This window comes from Pteropus medius, unplaced genomic scaffold (assembly GCF_902729225.1).
Source record: "Pteropus medius unplaced genomic scaffold, Ma_sr-lr_union100, whole genome shotgun sequence".
NCBI classification, from domain to species: domain Eukaryota; kingdom Metazoa; phylum Chordata; class Mammalia; order Chiroptera; family Pteropodidae; genus Pteropus; species Pteropus medius.
The window spans coordinates 8,944,179-8,961,962 of record NW_024342467.1 but is presented as its reverse complement, the minus strand read 5'-3'; the positions used below and the strand labels follow the sequence as shown (position 1 = coordinate 8,961,962).

General features: G+C 37.0%; 1 pseudogene; it reads left to right on the top strand.

Annotated features, from left to right (window-relative positions):
• Window positions 1–15,693: 15,693 nt before the first annotated feature.
• On the top strand, window positions 15,694–17,417 carry LOC120601908 (piggyBac transposable element-derived protein 4-like; annotated as a pseudogene).
• Window positions 17,418–17,784: the final 367 nt, after the last annotated feature.

Here is a 17,784-nt window from a genome sequence, read left to right as displayed (position 1 = left end):
ATTATCTTCCCATCAGAGCCTTCTAGATAACCCCAACCCACAACTAGACCGTGCTTGGGCGCTGAGGCCACGAATCTGCTCCTTTGGTTTTGTTTTCTCTCCCACAGCAGCCCAGACATGTTCTGCTTTAAGTGTTTCCTATTTATATTATGGGGAATGGTATCCCCCGGTTACGCAAGTCATGGAGATATGCACAGAGGTGTCACTGATGCCTCTCTATTCCTCACTCCTCATAACCAATCCGTCACCAATTCAGTCACTGTTTCCTCCTAAGCAGCTCTTAAATCAAACCACTTTTCTCCACATGACACAATCCTAATTCATGCCATCACATCTGCTAAGACAACTGCCACAGTTATCTACCAGTTTCCTTATTTCCACTTTCTCCCCACCTCAAATACGCAGGTCATTCTCTGTACACCGCCATGAAAACTACTGCAATGTTTCTCTTTGCTTCCAAGATAAAGATCATTCATCTATCTTACCCTGCCCGTGGATTCTCCCCTTCAAAACTCTCTGAAATCATTTCCCCGCATTTTCTATCTTGTTCCTCATAGTCCAGTCTCACTGGACTTCTTTCAGTTATTTAGACAGGCTGCTTCTTCCCAACCCAGAGGCTATTTCCTGGAGAATTCTCTCTTACCCTCTGTCACCTTCAATTCTCAGTTCAAATGCCACTTTTTCATGCAAACCTCTGACTTCCCTGATTTGTCAGTTCTCCCCCTTCTAGCAGTGTGTACTTTCTCTTTGGAGCACTCACCCCTGTGGTAGGTTTACTTTCGTTTGGCTAATTGTTCGATCAGGAGCTGCAAAGGAAAAGATTAACAGTGGGTTTATAACGTTCTTTCCACCTTGGAAATGTCTGAGACAGCTTTTCTTTTAGCCCCAATCATACCTTCTTGCAACTATTGACTGCTAAAGTTTATTAGCTCCTGATTACTGATATAGAAATGCTCTTAACAAATGTACCTGACCTGCCTGGCCTGTTTCTTATAAATATATCTAATTTATGGATTTATGAACTGCAGCTGTGCTGATGAATGCAAGTTAATCACATGGATAGAAATGGACTGTGAGATGATGAGATGTATGAACTGTGAGACTGCAACACTAAGAGGCTTCTCTTTGCTAATTCAGGCCATGCAGAGTGAGCACCCTTCACTCCAGGCCCAAAATTCATCATAGTGCAGAAAACGGGAGGCTACATCTGGTGAGATTAAGTCTGATATTGTTGTGGCATATTTTGTTGATATTTGTGTCTGATAAACTTTGTTAATTACTTGTAAAGTTTGATGCTAGGTAAGATTTGTATTTCATGTAAGCCTTATTGACAACACTGGCTTTTGTTATTATAAAAATGGAGTAGCTATATTTCTTCCTTATTGTCTCATGAGCTCATCTGACAGTTATATTCCTATATTCTGGTCCAGTATTTAGCTGATGTAGGTACATTATAAATGTTTGTGTCACAGAGATCATTAGAGCTGATCATATCCAATTTTTTCTTTCCTTCTTGCACACATGGGAAAACTACCCAGCTTCTCAAGCAATTAGGTTGGGGGCATGCGGCTAATTTTGGCCAGGAGACTTTGAGAGGAAGTTTGTATATAACTTCAGGGTAGATGCAGGTAAGAACAGATGTAAATAGAGGAGAACTATTTTCTCCTCTAGCAAGTGCTAAAACCTGTGTCGAGATTGTTATATGGAAAGATGGCAGAACACCTATCATTTCTGTGTTCTTGGCTACTATGTAGAGAACCATCCTACCTATGCTGGATATATACCATGAGCTAGAAATGCCAAATGATTTCACGTGCAAGAGCTTATGCTGTCTGATACCTCCATGAGCCATTGGGATAAAATATTATGTATAAAAACGCTTTGGAACACACCTGCCTTCTTCTCGTCCCTTTTTTTGTGGTTCTCAAAATTTCGTATGCAGAAGATTCATCTCAATAGTTTGGTAAAAATGACCATTTTAAGGTCTCTGTCCAAGAATTCATTAGTTTTATGAGAGACCCAGTGATTTGCATTTTAAATAGCACCCAGGTATTCTTATTTGCATGATTCTCAAGTCACACTTTGTAAACACTGCTATATACAGTAGTTGTAAAAGATCTATAATATGGTCCTTTTTATGTCAGTGGTTCTCGTTCCTGGCTATATATCAGAACTGTATGGAGAGCTTTTAAAACAATATCAATACACAGGCCATACCACAGAGCAATTGTATCTGATTATCTGAAAGGAGATGAATATAAATGAATTTGTATTCTACAAGCTACAGCAAATTATTGCTTAGAGGGTCTCTTATTTACTGTGGCTAATAGAAGATATTGGTAAACAGGTCTTATGCTAGTCAACATCCCCTTAATTGAGAATCTGAGGTGCAGAGTATTCTGTGATGAGGTCAAACAAGTATCCATTCCTTAAAAGTTTAAAACATGGAGAATAGGGTTTTCTTGGTAAGATACTGGCTTCCTGGATCTTGGTCCTGTACTTCTAACTCCATCCCAGGCCCAGCTCTTGCTACAAGAACAGGCAGGTGGGGCCTGAAGAGTGTGATCCTCAGGCTCTCAGAGCCCTGGCAGATGGACCTCCGAGTCGAGACAAAAGGCAGAAATCAGAGTTAGAGAACCCATGATGAGTATCTGAAGTCTGTGATTTCTCTACTTAGCTTACAGTGATCTTGTTTTGGTGAGGGGCTTGTGTGAGGATGAGGATAAAGAGGCCAAGATAAGTCCACCTGGCTATACTTGGTTTCTTTGGCTTTTCATGAATGAAGAAATAGTTGGAAAGGTAGGCTGAATTTTCTATCCCTGATGATTGGAGGCTTCTAGACACCAAAGAACAGAAAGACTTCATGCCACAGGGATGGACAACCTGGTGGCTGCAAAACTGCCAGTACGCATGGACAGGGGCACCTCCTTTGGGGCTTCGGCCACTTAGTGTTCCCCAGCAGCTAGATTTTAGCTGTGATGAACAGAACCCAGAGAATTACAACTCACCTATGGAGGCCCAACAAAAAGGGAGAGAAAGAACTGATAGATACAAATCAGACTCCAGTTGAGACACCTGCTAGACATTTGAATATATAAATGATACAAAGCATTTAATAAAATTTAAGGACAATCCAAAGTAACTTATGGAACTTAACACCATCTTTAAGTTTAAAAGTTCAGCATACAAATAGAAAGAGATGTTTACTGTCGATTACCGAATTAGTAGCATAGAAGAAAAAGTGAAGAAGCTATCACAGAGTTAAGTACACAGGGATAGAAAGCATAAAGGAAGAGTTAAGTGATATTAAGGAAACAGTCGGAAAATAGGACTTCCAGAAGAAGAAAAAAAAGGGGAGATTATGTTGATATGAATTAATTAAATAATAAAGAAAAACTTCTCTGAGTTGAAGAAAGCCCAATTAAAAGGACTTTCCAAGTTCTAGTCAAGATTTATAAGAAAAAACCTACACCTAAGGGTAAAATCGCAAAATTTCAGACACAAAGAGAACATATTAAGATTTCTGTTTAGAAAGAATAAATAAATTAACAAAAGCAGGCTTATCAGGTTGGAATTGGGCTTTTTGCCTTCCAGGCTAGGTCAAAGTACAGTGATGTCAACAGCAGAATAGCATCACAGTAGAATAACATTCACAAGATCTTAGCCCTGACTGCACCTTAGAATTGGTTGTGTAGCTCCAGAAAATGCTGATGCCGGTCTCTACCTCAGAGGAATTAAATCAGAATTTCCTGGGGTGAGGCAAAGAACTGGTATTTTTTAGCTACCTTGGTGTTTCTAACAGATAGCTAATGTTGTGATTTTATCTACAGAATACTAAGAGAAAAAGGAATGTAACCTCAAAATCCTATGACCAGCCAGTCCTATTTTATATCCATGTGCCAAAGTGAAAGAATGATTATTTGCAGATAAACTTGTTTTAAAAAATACATCACTATTTACCTAATCTCAGGAAACAGAAAAACTATCTACGCAAAGAGTAGATAAATGAGAATAGTCAAGAAGGAGAAAGAAAAAAAAGATATAGAAATAATGGTCAGTAAGGAGCCATACAATATCTGGTTGCATCTGAATGGACAATGATAGAGAAAGTGATTGAAGGCCTGGGAGACTTGAAAAAGGTTCTTGAAATAGATGAGATGTATTGTGTGGGGAGATTCTAATAAAAGCTTGGAATTAAATGTGTCAAGTTACTTCAGTAAAATTCAAATGCTGGGTTTGACTCATGATGAGAAAAGTAAAAGGATTCCAAAGATTTCCCCTAAGGGTTGGAGAAAAGAATGTATGTGTGTGGGCGGTGGGGGGTGGGAGATGGGGGTGGGGGCAGACAATGAAAAGAGTGGTGATAGTTACAGTGTTCTAAAGGTTTCATCTTATGAGTAGGACATCACGGAAGAATAGAGAATGTTGGTGGAAGAAATAGTTGGTATATTATTTTTATGTGTATTGATACGGTATTTTTTTATAGCCATCAACAATGGAAAGGTAATCATAAATGACATGGAAAAATAACATATAAATCCTAACAAAGGGAATAAAGAGCACTTTGTCGAAGAGAGTAAAACATAAATAAATGGGCATCTATAGTCCCGTAATTTGCCTTCTTTTCTCTTCCTGTAGATGACATTTCTAAAGGTGGTATCTCTACCTGTGTACAAAGATGCTTTTCTTCTAGTCTATTCATTAATGCATCTCTAGAAATTTTTCTCTTCTATATTATCCCTATTTTACTGTCTGCTGGATCACTGATGTCAGCATCTGAACATGCTGTTATTTTTCCATATTTAAAAATAAAATCTTCATTCTACTTTCCTTGTAAGCAATAGCCCTGTTTATATACTCTGTTTGAAATTCCATCTCTTCTAAACTCCTTTTAACTTAATCAGATTGTATGTACTCCACCGCTGTACCAGGAGTTTTGGACAAATATCCATGTTGCTAAGTTTAGCATTTAGTTCTCAGTCCCCATTTTAATCACCCTTTCAGCAGTACTTAACATAGGTAATCAGCCCTTCACTTGATAATCTTTCTTCATTTGCCTTCCAGGATTCCATACTATCTTAGTTTTCCTCCTCTCTTCCTGGCCATTCCTTAATGGTCTCATTTGCTAATTCCTTGTCTCCTTCTCATCAAGTTTATCCTGAAGCGCCCCAGGTTCAGCTCTTCTCCACCTACACCCACACTCTTGATCATTTCATTCTGTCTAATCACCACTGATTCCCAAATTTCTATCTCTGGCCAAATCTGGAAATGATATCCAAATGCCCACTTAACAGCTCCACTCGGATGTGTAATACACATCACAAGTCAATATGGACACAACTAAACTAGTCATATTCCAGTCTCTACATGCAGCCTTCCTCATCTGATTTAATGTCAGGTCATCTTCTCAGTTGCTCCTGCCAAATAACCCATCTGACCTTATCTTTCTTCACTTTTCCCCTTGCTCAGCTTTTTTCAATGACCCTTGCTCCTTACAATTCCTTAAATTTGTTATTCATGGTTTTTTTTAGGGTCTTTTGCCTGGCCATTTCCTCCTCCAAAACCACTCTTTCCTTAGATATCTACAAGGCTATCTCCATCACCAGTTTTGAGACTTTGCTCAAAAACCTCCTTTTAAATGAGGCCTACCCTGAATACCCTGTTTAAGAATGATTCTTGTTCTGTATATCACATTCTCAATTCCCCTTATTCAACACTATATTTTCACAGCAATTACCAACATGTAGCATATCACCATATAAAATATTATATTATTTTATTGTTTACTGTGTGCCTCTTCCCATTAAAATTTGCATTTCTCAAGGCCAGAGATCTTTTATTGATTGACTAATTGATTGATTTTACTAATAGGTTATCCCAATAACCTAGAACAGTGCCTGGCATTAAATAGGGCTCTATAAATATTAATTAAATAAATGAATCAGATATATTTATATCCAAGTACCATAAATAAGAATAATTCATGGGATATAATCAGAACCCAGTTTTATTTTAATTTCTTAATATCTTTTTTAAATTAATTATTTCTGAGAAGTCTTTCTTGCCCCGTTTCTGCATGAAATTCTAAACTGCCCATACGATCACTTTAAGGCAAATATCATTAGGGTAGTCTTAAAAATGACTATAATCTATGCGGAAATTCGTTCTTTTGTGATCAAATCAATCATTTTCTAAAATAAAATCTGTTTCCGCTTTTAGTACCACAATGCCATTATTTAATGAAGACATCTGAAATCCAGAAAAAGAAACTCATGGACCATCCCACTGATGACCTCAGACTTATGACTTTGCTGGGTTAGGCAACCCAAAAAGAGCTTGGTGCTCAGAAAGAACAAATTGAATACGAAGGAACATGTTTAATGAGAAGTCTATAACATAACAACCATTATTTGCCTCTAAATCCATATCATGATTACCTTGGATTTATATCAAGAATGATTCAATACGAATCATTTAATGCTAGAAAACAATTAAAAGACTTTTTTTTCTGTGTGTAGAAACCAAATCCTACTTTATACAAGTAAATGGCCATCATTGGCTTTTCTGCTGAGATATGTATGGGGTGCCAATCTGGCAGACAAATGACAAAAGGTGAACCTTCCCCACCTCTTCCCCATCCTCATCAACCCTCCAGCCCACCACATGCCCACCTCTGCAACTCAGCCACATAAAAAATACTCTGAGGAGGTGCAATGTGGATGGGGCAGGGGCTCAGGCTGGCTGTCGGAGGTTCGCAAGAGCCAGCTAATGCTCGTGCTCCTGGGCAGGAGCTGGTGGAGAGAGTCCAGTTCTAGGTTCACAGCAGCTAGGAGGGGATCAAATTTATAATAATACTTCCCTCAGCAGGAACGAGCCTGCAAGACAAAGTCTTCATCTATGGCAGGTTGCTTCTTGCTTGCTGGCTCACTTCATTTCCTGCTAGCTAGCTGTTCTTACTGACCAGTGCTGAGTTGCAACACATGAGAGGATGGAGGAGAGAAGGACAGAAGAAAGTTCTTACTTGACAGGTGCCCTCTGGGCCTGGTGAATGTGTCAATCTGGCTCTTTCTCTTTAGGGCACATTCGTGGCCTCTTCAGGGGCTCTTCTATGGGCTCCTCAGACTACAATTTATTTTTTGACTGAGAGACATTCTTCCTAGCCTCAAGTTTTGTATCGGTCCTCTCCACACTGTTGGTGAAACTGCCTTTTCAAAAAGTACTTTCTGAGAGAAGCCAAAATAATGCCAAGTCTACCTTTGTAGGTCTTGCATGTATCCTGTGCCCTGTCCACCATTGCAAGAGGACTGTGTATCATCTCAGAAGCAGCCCTATTTGGTGCCCCAGACTACATTTAGTTTTCTTTGACATGAGTCACACACTAGTCTCTTCGTTGCCTGATTTTAGAGAACACATAACATACTCCTCAACTTGCACTCCTTAGTCTCTCTTCGTGAACCTGAGGTTATGAAATAGAGCTGCCACCTCATCCCGTTCTTTTTGGAAAGAAATCTCTTTAAAAATCCTCTCCCAGTTTTCAATCACTTCATTTTTACTTGTCCCTTTGTGGTGGATTTCTAGAGTTGTATTACGAGTTCCCACCATTTTGACATTTCCTGAGAAGTTCTGTCCTTCATCTTGAAATTTTATATCTCTATATTTTGGTTTTTCAGAGGAAACATTCTGTTCAACATCATTTGATATACATTTGTACATATGTTACATTTTTATATACACATATTTACATACAGTTGATGAAATCTGTATAGAAGTTTGCTAGGTTGTTTACCTGGGTTAACATGAGTCAGGTGATGGTGGGGGTGGCGGAGATAATGCAGGAGGTGGGATGGGAAAACTGAGGATGGAAGGGCATGAAAGAAAAAACTAAAAAGTCGAGAATTGCCCTAAAATCTCCCAGTATCTTATATGATTGTTTTTATAAATTACTTATGTGTGTTAGTGTGTGTATATTCATGTAATATTTTTGAGAGAAAAAGGGTTTTAAGTAAAAATTCTGTGTACTGTTCGTAATATGATTCTATTTAGTTAAAATAAAAACAAACCTCTGAATGTATACAGAAATGTGTACATATGTATACATAAGTAAACATCTGTATATACATATGTATATATACTATTTTTAGTAAGAAGCAATATGTGGAAGAAGTCATACGTGGTTAAAAATATTAACATAGACGACTTCAGAGAAGTAGAATAAGAGATACAGAATCATAGGCAAGTTTTATCTTTTCCTTTGTGATATCTTTATAATTTTTATTTTGTTGTAAGTAGCATATCTTATATCCATATAAATAACTTTTAAAATAATGGTACTGTACTCCACTTCTAAAACTTCTGGGAAAGTAGTTGGGAGAATCACCCGTTACCCATCTTCTTATCCAAGTAGATGGAAGGATTACCTGCTGAATATGAAAGTGCAAGGGTGGATTTCTGGATGTCAGTGGATTGGGGGTGAATCTGGAAGAGAAGCTCTGGGGTTTCCAGTATGGAGTGAACTAGAATTACTAAATAGATTTTGAAGAAGAAAGGACTAAGGTGAAATGAAATGAGATAAACCTTTAAAAAGTTCTCAGTTTACACTAATGTCTTTTGTTCATTAGTAACCAGTAACTTTGGACTAAAAACTTTGAAGATAATACAAAACAAAACAAATTATAGATTACCTCAAGTTTGGGAATTGACAAGGTGGGTAGGTAAAGAAGTTAAATAGTCATAGGGTATTGATGAAAGTATGTTTGATTTCGATTGTCATGGGGGTGCAAGTTAAATAGACCAAAAAAAAGCATAAAAGAAAATGATAAGCTAGGAAAATAGGAAATGGCAGGAGCTGGAGTGATGGTGATGGGGGGACACGTTCAATGAGTGAGAGAATAAAATGAAGAGAAAGAAGAATCACCTTATACCCAAGATTGCTTAAGATAATTCCAGCACTATTATGAATAAGGTCCTATTTCACTCTCAGAAGTGTCCTTTTGTGCATGATAATCTAAATGAGGTCTTTGGGAGAAAAAAGATTATTGAGTATGGTCAGGAACACAAGAGTCGGGAGAGACCTCACCTGCTTAGAAAGGAGGAGGTTGGTGGTGGCGGGGGGGTGTCTCAGCTCATAGGGTACACTTTGTGACAAAGCAATCAACCCCATAAAAAGTAGTTTACACAAACTTTGGTGCAGTGAAAATCACAGATGGAATATACTCTGGTTATTTTAGACCATATTTTTCAAACTCTGAGACTATCTTCAAAGTTAACATATTTGAGAATTTTCTCAGGCACTTATCAAGTGAGCAACGTGTCCCTTCTTAGGTTTCAAAGCTATCTGCACTCTTAAAAGGGAATCTTCACTCTAAGAGAACTCCCAAGTCAGTAAACATTTCTATACCTTGATGTTTTTTGTTTCTGTATCTTTCAAAATATTGCCTTTACCTTTGCCCTCCAATGTCTTATAGCATACTATATATCTAGATATCATAGACCATGGTAGGTGATCATTTGAACCTTGTAGATAGATAAAAACAAAGAACTTGAATTTAAACTAAGTGATAGGAACCTTTCCATTCAGATTTACAAAGGTTAGAATTTTAGCTCTGTAACTTACTAGCTGTATGACATTGGAAAAATTACTTGACTCTTTGAGTTTCAAGATCTTGAATCTCTAAAATAAGATATCTATTTTTCAGAATTTTTGTAAGCAATAGAGTACATACCATATGAAAAGCAGATGACATAGTAGCAAGCATATTTAAGTGCTCAAAATGTTAGATCCTTATTTCTCCTTGGTTGTATTTAGAATTACTATTCTCTAACCAATTGCATTTATTTATATAGCACCCTCATTTTTTCCTTAGCAATAATGGGCATTGACTGCCTAATACCCAAGGCTAACACTACTGTAACATTTACAAAATCCAAATCTTGCACAAGAAAATTATCCTTGAGTAGGGAAAATAAACTCATCATTCCACATCATACCATATATTTGATTTTAAATGAATTTTCAAACTGACATTGTAACATTTTTCATCTTGCCTCCTACTTTCATAAAAAATGATTCATGTAAATTTGTTTCAGATTGTTAGTTTTAAGAAAATACAGAAACAGACTATGAAAATATTTAATTTTTTTCAGATTCTTAAGACTGTGTTTCTTTGTTTATTGTCTTTAGAGCCTACATTGCTGAAATTTAACTGGAAAAAAAGGGACACATTCCATTCTAGTTTACCAATGTATTTTTTATTTCAGTATAATAAATTACCAGAAATTTAGTAGCTTAAAACAACATCCATTTATTATCTCACAATTATTTTTAATATCAGATGTTCTGCATATGGCACAGCTGAGTTCTTTGCTGTATTCTCAGAAAATTACGGTCAAGGTATCAGCCAGACTGCCTTTTCATGTGGAGGTTAGAGTCCTGTTTCAAGCTTATTTACATTATTTGCAGATTTTGTTCTCTTACAGGTGTATGTTGAAGTCCTCTCTTTCTTGCTAGTTATTGCCAAGGAACTGCTCTCAGAACTAGAGACTGCTCTGAGGTTCTTGCCACGTAGTCCCATCCTCTCTCATCATCAAAGTTGGCTTCTTCAAGGTCATCATGCAAATCTTTCTCACCCTTTGAATTTCTTCCTTCAGGTCTCTTTTAAAGGCTTACCTGATCAGGTCAGGCCCACCTACAGTAGTCTCCTTTTTGATCACCTCTAGGTAGCTGTGTTGGGACCTTGCTTGATCTGAAAAATCTCTTCATCTTTGTTAGATAGCATGATCCATTTGTTATATAGCTTCACTGTAATGGAAGTGAATTCCATCATGTTCACAGTGCCTCCCACCCTCCAGGGAAAGGGAAGTTATACAGGAAGTATACAACAAGGGGTGACAATCTTGGGTGCAATCTCAGTGCTCTGCCTACTACAATCAGATTCAGATTAAACTATTGTTTTTGTAGGACGTGACATTGTATTATGGGAAAAACTCTAATTGAAGATACTTGATGTGATAATATTGTACTTCTTTCATCTTTAGCATTTTAATAATGAACAATTGAAAATACATTTTTCCTTTTCTTATCCCATGTATAAATAAATAATGTTTTCAATGTATAGTTCATATATAATTTAGATAGAAAAATATCCCTTGGGAGCTTATTACTTATGATAATATTTCTTTTATTTCATTGTAAATATTTTTAATTAAGTTTATGGAGGTGATATTGGTTAATAAAATTATATAGGTTTCAAGGGTGTGATTCAATAACACATCATCTGTATATTGTATTGTGTGTCCACCACCCAAAGTGAAATCTCTTTCTGTCACCATATATTTTGACCCCGTTTACCCTTATCTACCTTTCCCCTGCCCCCTCTCCCTCTGATAACCACTCAACTGTTGTCTGTGTCTAAGAGCTTTTATTTGTCTTGTTTGTTTGTTGCTTTTAGTTTTATATCCTACATATGACTAAAAGCATATGGTTCTCAACTTTTTCTGTCTGACTTATTTTGCTTATAATGACTATCTCAAGATCCATGCATGTTGTGAATGGCAGTATTTCATCTTTTCTTATGGCTGACTAATATTCTGTTGTATATATGTACCACATCTTCTTTATTCAATCATCTATTGAAGGACACTTTGGTTATTTCCATGTCTTGGCTACTGTGAATAATGCTGCAAAGAACGTCAGGGTACAAATAACTTTATGGATAAATATTTTTAAATTTTGAGGATAGATACCCAGAAGATGGATTGCTGGGTCATATGGTAATTCTATTCTTAATTTTTTGAGGAACCTCCATACTGTTTTCCATAGTGGCTGCACCAATTTACATTCCCACCAGCAGTGTACAAGGGTTCTTTTTCCCCCACAATCTCTCCAGCACTTGTTATTACATGTTGATAATAGCTATTCATACAGGTGTGAAATGGTATTTCATTGTGGTTTTGATCTGCATTTCCCTAATAACTAGTGAAGTTGAGCATCTTCTCATATGAGAGGATTTTATGAATTTGACCTCAAAGGCAAGGGAAGTAAAAGCAAAAATAAATGAATGAGACTATATCAAACTAAAAAGCTTCCACACAGCAAAAGAAACCATGGACAAAACAAAGAGGTAGCCAACTCAATGGAAGCAGATATCTGCAAATAATACCTTTGATGAAGGGCTAATATCCAAAATATATAAAGAATTCATACAACTCAACAACAACAAAAAGCAAACAATCCAACTAAAAACTGACCAGAGGACCTGACCAGACACTCCTGCCAAGAAGACATACAAACAGACAACAGACATATGAAAAGATACTCATTGTAAATATTTAAGAGCAGCAAAATTATTGCCATTTATTTTTCAGTCGTTAAATGGGACTCAGAGTCTATGACATAAATTAAAAGTTTAAAATATTACATTTAGACTCCTAGAAAAAAAGTCATTTTCCTATTAGATGAGTAGTACATATGAAAAAATATTTTTTTAATTTTTAGTATTCTTAATTATTACAATATTTTTATTATTTCTGTTTAGTTTAGATGACTTGTTAAATTTTAGGTATTTCTTTCAACAATATTGATTCTCTGAAATTTAGCATTTATAATACTATAGAAGAAGTGGTTAGAATTAATATTGAAATAAAAATTGCTTAAAAATAGGTTAGAAACATGTATTATTAATATGTCAAATTATCCCAAGAAATACTCTGTAATCCATCATCTGTTAATAATTTACTTAAAAATGTAACAAATTATTTTTATTCTAAAAATCATCTGTAGTACCATTAATAGAGAACAAATCAAGTAATAGGCTCCCTTTATTTTGAATTTATTATTTCTAAAGAGAATTTTTTTTTTCCTTTTTAGAGAACTATAATTATCTGGAGAGATTTAGTTTTATAGTAAATTGTTATGTATGTCACGGAGTCCTATGTCTTAATTTATGTCCCCCGAAAAAGCATAGCAGGAGAAAAAGGCTTGCATAAATGTAGTTTGTTTTGTGAAAAGATTCCTAGGAACCGGAGGGGAATGAGTAGAAAGAGTGATACGGAGGGAGAGAAAGCCATTCCAGGGGCATATTATTGAGCTGATCACAACTGTGGACAACTGAAAATCCATCACACTGTGGACCTTTTAAGGACCTGTGTATAGTACACCTCAAAATTATCTTTCCAAGGGATAAAGGACAGTTTATCCACTAGCTCTTACCCACTATCAGTCAAGTGTTACTTCACAGGGTATAAACGTCCTTGCCTTTTCTGATTTGCGTACATGTCAGGATGGATGAGCAAATTCTTGCAGGTTTCCCACATGGTGGTGGCAGAGAAGCATGGGACAGAAAGGGACCAACTTGTGGTGCAACTGAGGTGAGATGCCATGAAGTTACACTTGGCTTGCATGTGATTGTTTAGAAATTCCTAGAGTAAAACATTGGTAGAACCTTTGATCATATAGCCAGTTTTGCAACTTCTTTACTATAAAATGGGTGCATTTGGTCTGGGTAATGTTGTGTGGGAACATGTACAAGTGAATCAAGCATTCTGTAAGCTTCTCACATTGATGCTGGCAACTAGAAGCAGAGAAGGAAAAGCTATATCCAAAACAGATGTCAACTCCATTAAAGATGAATTACTGCTCTGTCTGGGGCTACCTTATTTCAATGATACTTTATTCCTAGTGTTAATGTAAGAACGTATGGCAGCTCTCAGGATTCCTTTGATTATTTAATACATAGTAACTAAGTAATTAAAAGAACTTGCAGACCTCATCAATGCCATGGTCAGTCTCTGGTCGGTGGGTCATTTCCATGTTCTTCAACACTGAATGCATTCATCATAGAGTAACTTGACAGCTGCAGAACAAGTAGAATAAAATTCTGTATAACTGGTAGATGTTTATTTATTTATTTTTGTGACTATATTACCATGATTTCACCAGAGACATTAAGTGAAGGAAATAATAATTATTTAAGTAACTGCAGTTGCTGAAGTTGAGTCACCTGCAATTTCTATATATATATCAGAGAATAACATACCCCTTTACTAGATAAAAGTTTATGGAAATTCATTTAACACTAATTCAGAGAACTTTAATAGGTGTTTACTATACGCCAACAGATACAGGCTTATATTTGGGGACGTAGCAGTGAATTAGAGATACAGGGCCCCTGCTCTCTGGAAGTAGATTAGCTGGTTCTGGAGGAAGGAGCATCATATGTGTGACTAGGTGATGATTTTGCCCCTGTAAGTGGATGTGGTGTGTGTAATAATTTAGGGTGTGTGTAGAATAATAGCGTAATTGTCCCTAATAAATAACTCATTAGGCTGATGGTCTTCTAAACTTTGATTTTTACTACCCACGAGAACATATATCTTTCAAAGATTCTTCAAAGAGAATATATGTCATCTCATGTTAGCAGTCAAAGAGGTCAGAAATAGGAAAAAGGATGTAAAAAGGCTGTTGGATGTTGGCCTGCCTGAAAATAATTTTCTTATTTTCTTATTTATCATTTCTTTGTCTTTTTGCTGTACTTTTTGGGAAGATTTCCTCAATTATGTCTTCCAACTGTCCACCTTCTTTTGAATTTTTCTGTTCTACTATCGTATTTTTTAATTTCTAAAAATTCTTATTCATTTATTTAAGCAACCTGAGGCAATTTAAGCAATTTCTTCTCATATCTCTGTATATATTAACAATAGCAGTGTTTCCTTGTCTCTGCTTAGTCTCTGTTTCTTCCAATTTGTTTTTGTCTCCTTTTTGATTGCTTGTATTATTTCTGCCATGTGTGGCTTAACAACTGGCATATGTTCTGAGAAATACATCGCTGGGCAATTTCATCACTGTGAACATCATAGAGTGCATTTACACAAACCTAGAAGGTCTAGCCTGCTGCACACCTAGGCCATGTGGTGTAACTGATTGCTCCCAGGCTACAAGCCTGTACAGCCCATTACTGTACTGACTACTGGAGATAACTGTAGCATAACTGTAAGTACAGTACTTATACATAACTAGCAGTACAGTAGGATTGTTTACATCAGTAGCATCACCTCAAACACATGAGTAATGCATCGTGCTACCATGACCAGCTTCCTGAAAAGGTGTCGGAGGCCCTGCAGGAGTGATGTGCCTTCTAGCACTTGGGCTCCTGGCTTCTCCCAGTGGTACCCTGATGCAGCACAGACAGATAGAAGAAGAGAAGGAGAAGGAGGAAGAGAAAGAAGGGTGAGTCTTACTCTAAGTCAGGTAGGAAGAACCAGGTGCCTCGCAGCCACACTGTGTGCAGCACAAGGTGCTACGACTTTACGTCAGCTATGTCATCACTTGGTGATAGGAATTTTTCAGCTCCATGATAACCATGTAGGACCACCATTGTATTTGCGGTCCATGGTTGACCAAAACACCTTTATGTGTTGCATGACTTATATTCTGCATTAACCCACTTCCTGTTTGCCCTGAGAATACTTGTCAGCAGTGCTTACAGCTGCAGTGTTTACTCTGAGATAACTTGCAGATTATAGTCCTAACCTTACCCCCAAAGTTTGCCATGAAATATCTCGCTTTTATTATTATTCTTGCACTGCTCTAATATATTGATAGTCTTTGGAAACAAATGACATCATTCTATTTATAGCATTCAGTTTTTAGTAGTAGCATTTCCATTTACAAAATACAGTAATTCTCTATCGCTGAAAATGTCAAATCCTAGAAAATGTAGCATTCCTACACATGATGTTAACATTGTTCTCGAACAGTTGTTAGCCGAAGATTCATTTGATAAATCTGAAATAGACAATTCTGAAGATTTTTCAGATAGTGCTTCGGAAGACTACATGGTCAGGCCTCCATCCGATTCAGAATCTGATGGAAATAGCCCTACTTCAGCTGACTTGGATCACGCTCTGAAATGGTCACCTTGTGTTATGATTGCACGTCAAAAGTATGACTTTATTGGCACACCTGGCAGAAAAATTGATGTCAGTGATACCACAGACCCACTGCAGTATTTTGAACTGGTTCTTTACTGAGGAATTAGTTTCAAAAAATGACCAGCAAAATGAATGCCCAAATTTCCTTGTTGGCTTCAAGGCCACCTGGTCTGAAAGGATTTTCACAAATGGATAAATGGAAATAAACTGACGATGACAAATTGAAAGTCTTATTTGCAATAATGTTACTACATGGTGTTGTACAGAAACCTGAGCTGGAGATGTTTCGGTCAACAATGCCTCTTTTGGATACACCTTATCAGGCAAATTATGACTGGTGAAAGATTTTTACTTTTGTTTCAGTGCCTGCATTTTGTCAACAATTCTTCCAGATCTGCTGATCAATCAAAGGCCCAGATTTCATTGCAGAAGATCAAACCTGTGCTTGACTTTCTTGTAAATAAATTTTCAACCGTATAAAATCCAAACAGAAAAATTGCAGTTGATGAATCACTGATGTGTTCAAGGGGTGGTTAGCTAGGAAGCAGTATATGTTGATGAAATGAGCATGGTTTGGTCATAAGCTGTGTACTTTGTGAAAATCTATCTGGTTATGGGTGGAATGCATATGGGGCCCAGGATGAATTTGAAAGATTCAGCTGGTGGTCTGAAATGGTCATGCATTGTTCTTACCTTGGTCAATGACCTTCTTGGCCAAGGACATTGAGTCTTTCTTGATAACTTTTATACATCTCCCATGCTTTTCAGAGAATTACATCAAAACAGGACTGATGCAGTTGAGACAGCTCGTTTGAACAGAAAACAGATGCCAAATGATCTGGAAAGAAAAGATTGCAAAGGGGTCAACTGTAACCACATTCTGTAGTGAACTTATGGCACTGAAATGGTGTGACAAGAAGGTGACAATGTTATCAACATCCCACAATGATACTGTGATTGAGGTAGACAACAGAAATGGAAAGAAGACTAAGAAGCCATGTGTCATTGTGGATCATAACAAGAATATGGGAGCAGTGGACTTGGCTGATCAGATACTCACTTCTTATTCAAATGAGAGCACAAGTTTTGGTGTAAGAAATTCTTTTGCCACCTTCTAAATATGACAGTGCTGAACTCCCACATCCTGTTCAAGAAGGACAATCCTGAGCACACGATCAGCCATGTAAACTTATGACTGACATTGATTGCAAGAGTGCTGGAAAAGCATCATAAGGTAAGGCAGCTACATCTTCGAGTTCATCCATGCTCTGATGATATCACACCTCTTCGTCTGTCTGGAAGACATTTCCCCAAGAGCATACCACCAACATCAGGGAAACAATCCAACTGGTCACTGCAAAGTTTGCTGTTCACACAACAACAGGGATGACAAGATCTGGAGAGAAACGTGGTATTTTTGTGCGGAATGAGATATTCTGCTTAGTGTTATTTCATACTTTGAAATTTACCACATGAAAAAAAGTTATTAAATAAATACTGATCTGTTAGAGTAGGAATAGAGACAAATTCTGTTTAGAAATAACTCCAAGAACAGTTTTTATAGTTTATCGTCACGTTGAAAACTAGTCAGATTTGTTTCAGCCTCTAAGAACATGTTTATGTAAAATTAACACTGGAAGCAAGCTGCACTTTTTTTTTTCTAAAATGGGAAATGGCTTAAAAACATCTCTTCCCTCAAAGATCATCTAAGACTTGGCATTGTACTCATGGATAAGAGTGGGAGATAAAAAGCTGACTGGAATGCGTGTATGGTTTAAGTTGACCTCTAGGTTTATCTGAGTGGGTCGTATTTGAGTAAACTCTAGGGCCAACATCTTGAAACAGTGAATTGTTCGG